The sequence below is a fragment of the Carlito syrichta genome, unplaced genomic scaffold (assembly GCF_000164805.1).
Source record: "Carlito syrichta isolate Samal-C Ts95f unplaced genomic scaffold, Tarsius_syrichta-2.0.1 Scaffold315354, whole genome shotgun sequence".
In the NCBI taxonomy this organism is placed as follows: Eukaryota; Metazoa; Chordata; class Mammalia; order Primates; family Tarsiidae; genus Carlito; species Carlito syrichta.
Genome location: NW_007259450.1, coordinates 93,788 through 105,388, shown reverse-complemented (window position 1 = coordinate 105,388; position 11,601 = coordinate 93,788). Strand labels below are relative to the sequence as shown.

Below are 11,601 nucleotides of genomic sequence, written 5' to 3'. Positions count from 1 at the left end.
CAACCAAATAAGTTCCCAAACTAGAATTAAGCAGGGTTTCTGAACAAGAAAACATGTAACATTTCTCACACACCTGAATCATGAAGGCGAGATTTATACCCTCTAGAATTTCACCCCAGCCCTTTTACTGAAAAGTACCAAGTTATGGGGAAAAAACTGTAACTTTTGTTTTCCTACTAAAATAAAGGTTTCTTCTTCCTTTTCCTTATTTGCTTCCTTCTCAAAAGCTGATCCAAACTAAACCATGCTAATAAAATTCCTTAAAGTTGAGAGTCCTAATCCTCCCATCTCCCAATACACACAGTTTTAGGAGGTCTGTCACTAACAGATCATTTTATCCTGTTATGTTTAATCTCATTTAACGTTAAACCCTTTTGAGATGGAGACGAGAGCTATGCCCACATTATAGACAAGACACAGAGAGGTTAACTCAACTGTAACCTGTTGAGTTACAGGACTAGAACCAATGTTGACTGAGCTTCCAAAACCTTCGGTTTTAATCACTAAACTGCAACCAAAATTAAAATATAATTCAAACCGAAAGTTTCTCACTGTTTGTTTTGTTTTGTTGAACCTGACACCTCATGTCACCTGTGCTAGGCGTGTGTCTGTGTTTGAAGGGGCGCACTTTCGGCTCCGCGCGGCCTCCTGGGTCTTGAGAGGGCAGGGGCCAGAGGAGGGGGTCTCGGGCAGGAGGAAGAGCCAGGTCCTGGGCACTCACTGCGCAGGTCCCGAAACCACCATCACCTCTGCTGCCGAGGGGCGCGCGTCCACCCTGGAGGGGGCGCACCTCCTCCCAACGCCCTCCCCAACGCCCGCTGCACAGTCGCCCGCTGGCAGGTCTGTGGCCTCAGCCTCGCGCGGACCCACCAGAGGCGCGGACCCGGGCGGGAGCGTGGTGAGCCTGGGGGAGCACATGTGCGGGAGTCGGGGGGTGGGGACGGTTCTCAAGGGAATCCTATGGCGCCGGGCTGGGGGTGCCGGTGTGCCTTCCTCAGTCCCTGTCCCGCGCATACGCCCGTGAGCACGAGCCCCACCCCAAGCCCGTTCTATTCTCTTACTCGAGCCTCTGTGCACTCACGGGCTCTCCCACCTAGCATGCGCCACCTCTTCCTTCCATGCCCTCAGCGCTCAGGAACCCTTGCCCATGACTTCATCAGAGAGACCGGGGTTCCACCCGCCTCCTCCCACAGGCACCGCCCTTAGCCCCCTAAAGTCCCTCCTCCGCAACCTGGACGCCCTTTTGAGTGTTCCGCCTGGTTCTTCATCTCTGGACCCTCTCGACTACCCCATACTTCTCCGTCTTGCGTCTTTCGTCGGCTCCTCATAGCGGGCCCAGCAGCTAGATGGGAAGAGAAAGTTGAGTAAGTATTTGGACCTATTTGGGCAGTGGTCCCCAATCCCGGGGCCACAGATCAGTACTGGTAGGCCTGTTAGGTACTGGGTTCACAGCAGGAGGAGAGTGGTGGGCGTGTGGAGTTCCGTATTCTGTCAGAGCAGCAATAGCATTAAATTCTCGTAGAACAACCCTATTGTGAACTGCGCATGAGAGGATCTAGGTTGTATGTTTCTTTTTTTTTTTTTTTTTGAGTTGGAGTCTCACTCTGTCACCCAGACTGGAGTGCAGTGGCCGCTCCCAGCCACCGCAGCCTCGCCTGCTGGGCTCCGGCGATCCTTCCGCCTCAGCCTTCCAAGTAGCTGGAATTACAGGCATGTGCTACCAGGCCCGGTTGATTTTTTGATTTATTGTAGAGATGAGGTCTCGCTGCCCAGGCGGGACTCGAACCCGTGGGCTCAGGCAATCCACTCACCTCAGCCTCTTAAAGGCGCGGGATTATAGGCTGAGCCACCGACCCCGGCTGGTTGTATGTTTCTTATGAGAATCTAATGCCTTTTGATCCCCCCTTCCAATCCGTGGAAAAATTGTCTTTCACGAAGCTGGTCCCTGTTGCCAAAAAGATTGGGAACCGCTGCATTGGGGGTTAAGGAGGGAATTTCCAGAGGCACCTGCATCGGGCCCTGTTAACCTCGGGATTGTTCAGAATGTGAGCCTACTGGAAGATCCATGTGGCCGGTGTGCTCTCTGGTCAAATAGGGGAAGAAATCAGACAGCTTCTCTTGTCTGAAAAGAGAAAAGCGGCCCTTGACAACCAGGAACTGACCTGGCACTATCTGCTAGGCCACAGTGTTGCTATGAACTCCCCTGGACTCGCAGCTAGGCCTTTGAGTTTTTCTGTTGAATAAGATTTAACAAAACACCCAAATCACACGAAGCTGCTCTGATCATGATACAGCCAGACACAAAACTAAACAAAACAAACCCTCCATAATTATGTCCAAGCATAACAAAAATGATAACATTGCCCAAGCCACCTCCCTTTTCTGGCAAAATATGAATGTGTGCCAGTTCCTTACCAATTACAGTTTTGGCCCTGTTTTCATCCACATGTGAGATAAAATTATGGTACCCGATCATAGAGTTACCCTAACTTTGTGACAGCATCCTATTCAGAGCAAAGCCCCACTCTATAGTCATCTAACACAGACCCACATTCTATAAGTCCTTTCTAATATTTTATTGCTAACATGCCCCCAAATTTCCCGATGGTGTGCAGTTTTTCTTGCTGCAAGGAGTCAGTCAATAAACCCAACTTTGACTACAACTATGTTACTAGTGGTCTTTGCCTGCAGAGCTTGACATTAATATTGATTCAATACGAGTCATTATTAATTTATGATATACTTATTAATATCAACATTGACATAGACTTGATAGTAACTATTTTATTGTTACATTAGTAATAAGAACTAACATTTATCAAGCACTTAAGCAAAAATATCTATTCTAATATGATCTCATTTCTGCCTCATCATTTTACATTTGAAGAAGCGACAGATCTGAGAGGTTGAATCAATTGTTCAGGATAGTACAACTAATAAAAATGGCAAAGCCTGGTTCAACTCCAAGCTGGTTCACTCCAAAAAGTTTATAGTGTCCAGTCAGGAAGAGTGAAGTTGCTTTAGTTATCTCAAACAGAATCAATTAATACAGGGTATTGTTTACACAACTGTTGGGGAGGGATAAAAAAGTTGAAGTAATCAGAAATATTAACTGCAGAAAGCAGCTATCAGAGATGTGTGGCTTCCAGAATACAGGGGCTAGAAGAAAGGACCTAGGAGGCAGAAAGGATGTTTCTTCTTTGTTCTTCCCACTTTGCAATCTACTGGCAGTGCTTTCTATGAGAAGAGCCTAACAAGATAGTTAGCAAGGGCATCTGGAAAATAAAATTTTCAGTTTCCCAATCCCAGCAGCATGGAGCAGAATACAGAAAGGAACTGAGAGACACAGCCCAAAGCTCTTAATCTATGCCATAAGTGATATAGTGTGAGAAAATAATCTAAAAAGCACCACAACTCAACTATTTTTGCCCAGAACAGGATTACTAAGGAATGCAAAACACTTTAATGTAAGAATACCTATTCATATGGTACATCACAAATGAGAAAAACCATGCAATTACATCTATAGATACCCCTAAATCCGTTAGATAAATAACTTAATAACAATTGTCAATAGTCATTGTTTATTACTTGAGAGCTAAAAGGATACTGATTTCTATCATCCAAAATTCTGCTAATCTCCAGTGGTGTAATGTTAGAACTTCAGTGACCTTGAAGCTATCTTCATATAATAGCTCAGTGAACATCTGAGCTATTAATATTAGAGTTGCCTTGCTCATAATATGTCATCCGCAATATAGTACACATTTCAATAGTATGTGTTTATTAGATAGTAGTTTATGTGCTTATTTTGTTTTATTTATTTATTTTACCCAAAAAGAACTGCCTTCTCATTTCAGGGTTTCAAGATTTGGTGAATAAACTCCTGGTACCCACATATATCACTTTATGAGTTTAAAACTTAAATTATGACCGACCTCTCTCTCCCTCCCGTGTGTGTGTGTGTGTGTGTGTGTGTGTGTGTGTGTGAGAGAGAGAGAGAGAGAGAGAGAGAGAGAAATGCATTATTTTAGTGGTTTTTCAAAAGTACAACACTTTAAATTCTATCTTGCTTACCTATGAAGATCTGAGATGGGAGGTTGTGAAGAACAATGAGACTGATAGAGTGTAGGAAATATACAGTGATCACTAAATAAATTAAATAGGACGTTATCTTAAGCGCATATATTCCAAAGAGGGCTAAGAAACACTTTTGCCTAGGAATCAGGAACTTAATCGTGTAATTTTCTTTGGACAAGAGACTATATGCAAATAATAGTTTAATAAATTACTTCTCTATCTCTTTAATCTTGGTTAGTGTGGGAGAAAATTGGGCATGTTCTGAAATTGCTAGCCTGTGATCCCGGGCAGATTGAACTAAGTAACTTCCAGAAAATTACACTTAGGATAAGAAAAATAAAAGAAGAAAAAAACTACAAATTCAGGATTCTCTCATGGTCAATAATTGCTAAAAATAACTTACAGGACTCAGAGAAAGTACTAAACTTACAATTACAGTTTGTTATAGCTTAAAAGTATGCAAATCAGAACCAGCCAAAGGAAGAGAGGCATAGAGAAGAATCTGGGACTGAGAGATTTCAAAGACAAAGCTGCCGTGTCCCTCCAGCATCAATGTGTGACAACGTGCAGACAGAGTACTGCCAACTCAGGGAGCTCACCTGAGCTTTAGTATCCAGAATTTTTATTGTAGTTTATCATACAGGAATGAATGATTAAATCATTGCCCATATGTTTGAGCACAGTCTTCTGCTTCTTCTACCCTCTCCTCCTCCTTCTTGGAGCTTGGGCTGATGCCCTTTGCTTCAGAGTCCTGATCACATGGTTTGTCTTTCTGGCATGGCCAGCCCCCACCCTAAGACTATCAGTGTGACTAAGTCTCACCCAGAGTCATCTTTTTAGCATAAACTCTTAAATGCCATCATGAATAACTTTAGCATTGTTTTTTGGGGGGGGAGGGGTGTTAAAAGCTGTAAAATTTTCTTCATCTGAATCATAAAGGAAGACGCAAATTCCAGAGAAATTATTATCTGCCAAAGTAACCATTATCAAGGATCTTTAAAAGTAGAGAATATATTTAAAAATCAAGCTTATTCCCAATTTTGCATTCATTATAAAGTTATAAACTAAACTGGTTCAACTAAATCAAAGAGAAGAGTAGAAGTAAAACAAGCAGACAAATGAAAGGTTTTGCATTTGACGAGATGGTTAAAACCACTAAAATAGATCTAAGATTTTTTTCTAAACCTAATTTTTATAATGAACCTAAAGATTAATTTTTGGCACAATTAAGGACTATATGAAAATGCTACTGGAATAAGGAATACCATAAAAGCTATAATTTTCAATAACACATTTTATATTAAAGTCTTTCCCAGGAATCACTGTTAAGATATTTGATGTCTTAGTCTGAGATTACCTAAAACTCAGTCAAACTGGACAGCATGTTCATTTTCTTCTGCAACTACCAAACACAGTCTTCATTTTAAGGTGATTGGGGTGCAGTTGTAAAAATGGTGGTTAAACCAGAATCAGAGTTTCTCTTGTACAGGAACCAAATGATTGTTCCCCAAACCATCAAAATTACTGTGCTAGCAATCACCAAAGCCGATATTAAAATGTGGTTATCTGATAAATATTTCCTATCATATAGAATAACTGCTTTACACAGCATTCCTCCCACAGAAGAAACTTCACAATCTCCTTGTTTTCCATTCACCTGTCTTGGTGTGCAAAAAAGCACAGTTGTCAACTAGATCCTCACCATCTTCATGGTCTGTCCGCTTATCAAATGTCATATTTGAATTATCAACCCACTTGAAACTTTCATCATCTGTGTCATAAAACATGCCTAGTAGGATATTATCTGGGCCTTTCCACTGCTTTTTAAAATTATTCAGTACAAAAGCATTTTCTTCCTCATTATGTATGCTTATCATGTCTGCTCCATGGTCAGTACACTGATTTCTGACATCCTCTATGCTTTCTACTTTGATGGCTTCTTGAAGAAAAATGTAATAGCTGCCTTGAAACTGCACCCAGGTGAATGAAGGACAGTGCGCGGAGGTGGCGGCGGCAAGGCCCCCTCAGTGGCAGATGGAGCCGGGGCAGGGCAGCCCGGGGCATGACTGCGGATGCGGGCACCGACCACGGGCGGGCAGCCTGCATTGTTCAAACTAAAATCAGATCAAGTTAGAAAACTTTAAAAAGTTTATTGTTTATACAAAAAAAGTTTATAAACTGGATATTTTTACTGATAAGAAGCCCCACTCACAACAGTTAAACAGCATAGTTTATAAAGCATAAAGAGGTATTTTCACCTTTTCTGTGATTGGCTGTTACACATTAAATTTTTTTAAGGCAAGTAAAGCTCTTTAAATTGTCTATAACTTATTCGTTGAATTTTACTGAATTATGCTGAAAGGTTATAAAGTTTATGTCTTGAATTTATTTATGATTAGAACTAGTGTTTCAGGGAAATCAGAATGATTTAAGTTTGGGCTATATCAACCTTTAAAAAAAGACATTAGAAGCCGAGCTCGGTGGCTCAGCCTGTAATCCCAGCTCTTTGGGAGGCTGTGGTGAGTGAATTGCCTGAGCCCGCGGGTTTCAGACCCACCTGGGCAACTTGGTGAGACCTCATCTCTACAATAAAATCAAAAATTAGCTGGGCGTGGTAGCGCACGCCTGTAGTTCCAGCTACTTGGAAGGCTGAGGCGGAAGGATCGCAGGAGCCTAGCAGGTCGAGGCTGCAGTGGCTGGGAGCGGCCACTGCACTCCAGGCTGGGTGACAGAGTGAGACTCCAACTTAAAAAAAAAGGCATTAGAGAAAAGTATTTCCAAATTTAATAAATTTACTTGGGAGTAAGCAAAGAGGATTATAACCGACAATGCACTATGTCAAGCAACAGGTGCATCTGGCGAGGAAAGGCCAAGAAGAAGCTTTTATTGGCAAAAAGGGAGAGGTTTATGTAAGCTGTTTGGAAACAGAGTTCATTGGTTCCAGAGGCTAAAGCCAGAGTTGTCATCAGTTCACTGATGGAGATACCATTATTGGACAAGTGTTTTTTTGTTTTGTCTTTTTTTTTTTTTTGAGAACATCTTATCTGAAATGCTGCAGTCCTAAAGAATGTCTAGAGATAAATCTTGTTATAGAAACATGTGCATATGTGTGAAATGTAAGCCATGAAAAGCAAGAGATGCATGAAGACATGAAGGGATTTCATGTGGGATTTTCAGAACATCCTTGGAAACAATTTTTATTTCAGACATGTAAACATGAGCCCCCCTACTTCATGCCTTTCCAGCCCTATTTTATTTGGGTCTGACAAGAGTAACTTCATCCTGGCGTCTGCAGCTTTCACAGCTATAGGGCTATAGGCGATTGACTTGGAGTAGATTCAAATGGAACCCAAAAGAAACAAGAATTATCTTTTACCCGGCCAGGTAAACGTTCTAGGAACTCATTAGCATCAGTGTACCAGATAGGGTTGTTGTGAGAGGCTGCATTTGGTTTCAGTGTTTTTGTGTGTGTGTGTGTGTGGCAAACAGGTGACTGGGTCCTCCACCATGACAATGCACCTGTCCACATCACACTGAATATTCAGCAGTTTTTGACCAAAAAAGACATGACCCCCATGCCCCACCCTTCCTATTCACCTGCTCTCACCCCAGGTAACTTTTTTGTTTGTTCACCCACATGAAAAAAGTCCTCCAAGGGAGACATTTTGCCATTGTAGAAGAGGTGAAACAAAACACCGCAGAGGCACTAAAAAGCATCAAATTTGATGAGCTCAAAGAAGCATCAAAATTAATGAGGTCAAAAACCGTATAGCATCAAATGAATGATACTTTGCGGGTGACTGAAGTTTAAACATGTAAGAATACACAATTTTTATTAAATAAATTCCTGTCTTTTTGGGGATTCCCCCCAAGTACAGTTAAAGTTTTCCCATTCCAGCACTGCCTCCAGCAGTGAGCTTCTTTTCTTGAATTCTGCTTTAGTAAACTGTGGTTCTCTGTATTCACTTCTCTCTTTAATTTGAGAGCAGTCATTTACTCTGTGGCCTCAATTTTCTTTTTTCCTTTAGTCGGAGTCTCACTCTGCCACCCAGGCTGGAGTGCAGTGGCATGCTCATGGCCACCTCAGCCTCAACTTGTGCTCAGGTGATCCTTCCATCTCAGCCCTTCAAGTAGCTGGAACTACAGGCACGTGCCACCATGCCTGGCTAATTTTTTTTTATTTATTATAGAGATGAGGTCTCACGAAGTTGCTCAGGCTGGTCTCGAACACGTGGGTTCAGGCAATTCTCTCACTTTGGCCTCCCAAAGTGCTGGGATTATAGGCATGAGCCACCACGCCCTGCCTGTGACCTCAATCTTCTGCTGGATCTAAGAAAGTTGTGGGTTTTCAGTTTGGTTAGGCTTTATCTTGTAGTGAGGACAGAAGTGACAACATCCAAGCCCTTTACTTGTAAGAACGGAAACCAGAAGAAAATATACTCTCTTAAAACGTTTCATTTTTGGCATTATGTTCTTGGATACAAAATGGTTGTCATGCAAAACTCTGTACAAAGGAAATAATTATTAATCTTTATTTTGGTTTTTATACACAATTCTAAATAGGTGTTTTGTAAAATTTAAATGTTTAATCTAGCTTTAATGTTAATTTTGACATTGATAAGAAAATGAAGTGTATGTGTTCACATGTCTGTGTAACTGCATATGTGTGTATATAAATTTACATATACCTACATAAAACACTGATTTAGACTGTGTTCTCATTCTTTTAATAGTAGGTAGGCATCCATTGAAAGAATGAGATGTTACATCTTCTGGAATTATGGCAGAGATATATATGGTAGCCATTCCTAACCAATAGCATCACCACAATTTTTGCATATTTGAAGATTATTTCAAATACAATTGATTGATGTTAAAACTGGAAATAATCTATGTGTTAATAACATGTGGTTTTCTTTTTTTAAAAAATATATTTATTTATTATAAAGATGTGGGGTGCAATTCAGGGTTAGGTATATAAACATTGATCATGCAGGTACCCCTCTTGATGAGGTATGCCCCTCTCTCCCTTAGCAGTTTCCCTCAACTGCCAGTCCCACCCCCACTTCCCTGACAGTTTTCTACTACTGCCAATCGCTTTCTTATAGCATTATAATTGTTCAAGTTCACCTTATGAGTGAGAACATATGGAACTCAGTTATTTGTTTCTGTGATAAATCACTGAGTATGATCGACTCCAAATCCATCCAAGTTGCTGCAAAGTCCATAAATTTGTTCTTCTTTACAGCTGCATAATATTCCATCGTATATATGTACCACATTTTTTTAATCCAATCCAGCTTCGATGGGCAACATGGTTGGCTCCATGTTTTTACTATTGTGAATAGAGCTGCAACAAACATACCTGTGCAGGTATCTTTTTCATAGAATAATTTGAGTTCCTCCAGGCATATTCCCAATAGGGGAATTGTTGGGTCATATGGAAGGTCAATTTCTGGTTCTTTCAGAAATCGCCACACTGTCTTCCAAAGAGTTTGCACTAGTCTGCATTCCCACCAGCAGTGTAGAAGCATTTTTTTTTCTCCACATCCTAGCAAGCATCTGTTGTTGTTTGTTTTATTAATCATGGCCATTTTTACTGGGGTTAGGTGGTATCTCAATGTGGTTTTGATTTGCATTTCTCTGGCGATGAGTGAGGCTGAGCATTTTTGTCTGTTGGCTGCCCGTATATCTTCTTTTGAGAAGTGTCTATTCATGTCTTTTGCTCACTTTTTAAAGGGGCTGGTTTTTTTTCTTTTCAGCGCATTTGAGTTCCTTGTAGATTCTAGATATTAGACCTTTGTCAGATATACAGTTGGCAAATATTTTTTCCCATTCTGTGGGCTGTCTCCCTGCTCTCTTGATGGCTTCTTTTGCTTTGCAGAAGCTCGTTAATTTGATGAGGTCCCACTTGTCTGATTTCTTAAGGTATTGGTCTTTAGGGTTCTGAAAGGAATTGGTTCCCAGTTCCAACTTCCATAAGGGTGTCTCCTGCCCTTTCTAAGGTTCTTATAGTTTGAGGTTTTATGTTTAGGTCTTTGATCCATTTAGAGTTAATTTTTGTATATGGTGATAGGTAGGGGTCCTGTTTCAATCTTCTGCATGTGGTCAGCCAGTTTTCCCAGCATCATTTACTGAATAGGTTCTCTTCTCCCCAGTAGTTGTTGTTGCAGGCTTTGTCAAAGATGAGTTGGTTGAGGAATTGAGGCTTTGCTTCTGGAATCTCTATCCTGTTTCGTTGGTCTATATGCCTGTTCTTGTACCAATACCAGGCTGTTTTGATTATTGTAGCCTTATAGTAAAGTTTGAAGTCTGGAAGTGTGATACCCCCTGCTTTGTTTCTTTTGCTAAGGATTGTTTTGGCTATTTGTGGTAGTTTATGTTTCCAACATGTAGTTTTCTCTTATAAGGAATACATAAGGTCTCCATTATTACTTTAAATATCTCTAACCCTTTTATTTTCAAATATTAAAATTACATGCAAATGGTGTGTAAAACATGAATGAATTACTGAACCCCTTAAAAATACCAGTGGTTTGAATCATGATAAGCATTTCCCTGCCATTTTTTATAGCTTTATCACCTAAGTTTGGATTCCTATGTAGTATATTTTGTTACTTCCTGTTTTTGAATCATAAGTAAATGGAATCATGTAGAATATATTCTTTGCTGAATTTCTCTTTCATTTAATATATATTTTAAGATGCATTTGAGGTTTGTGTTTAGGAGGAGTTTATTTATTTTCATTGCTTCCTGTATAGACTTTTGGGGTATAAATATTTTAATTTATTTATCTTTATTTTAAACTTTTTTCAAAGATAATAATAGGTTTATTTTTGGAGACAGTGCGAGTGAAAAGACTATGGAACAACGTCTGTCATGTTCAAGTGAAACATCTTTTGACCAAAAAAAAAAAAAAACCAACTATCTTTATTAGTTTTCTATACCCAGCAAAAAGTTCTTTTAAAAAAGGTGAAATAGCCGGGCTCGGTGGCTCAGCCTGTAATCCCACGCCTTTGGGAGGCTGAGGTGAGTGGATTGCCTGAGCCCGTGGGTTTGAGACCCGCCTGGGCAGCGAGACCTCATCTCTACAATAAATCAAAAAATCAGCTGGGCATGGCAGCACATGCCTGTAATTCCGGCTACTTGGAAGGCTGAGGCAGATGGATCACCAGAGTCCAGCAGGTTGAGGCCGCGGTGGCCGGAAGCGGCCACTGCACTCCAGTCTGGGTGACCGAGTAAGACTCCAACTCAAAAAAAAAAAAAAAAAAAGTATGGTAACATTCTCTAGATGTTAATTTATTCAAAATTGTTTATTTTCTTAGTATTTAAGACTATGTCTCCTTGTAGAACTTCACTGCATAGGAAAGTATAATCACTATTGAAGTTCATACAATATTTGAAAAGGGCTGATCAAATATATTTTATAAATATTTATTTATTTATTTATTTATTTATTTATTTATTTATTTATTTATTTATTTATTTATTGAGTTGGAGTCTCACTTGGTCGCCCAGACT

General features: G+C 40.5%; 1 pseudogene; it reads right to left on the bottom strand.

The window, feature by feature from the left end:
• Positions 1-5,444: 5,444 nt before the first annotated feature.
• On the bottom strand, positions 5,445-6,144 carry LOC103275171 (annotated as a pseudogene).
• Positions 6,145-11,601: the final 5,457 nt, after the last annotated feature.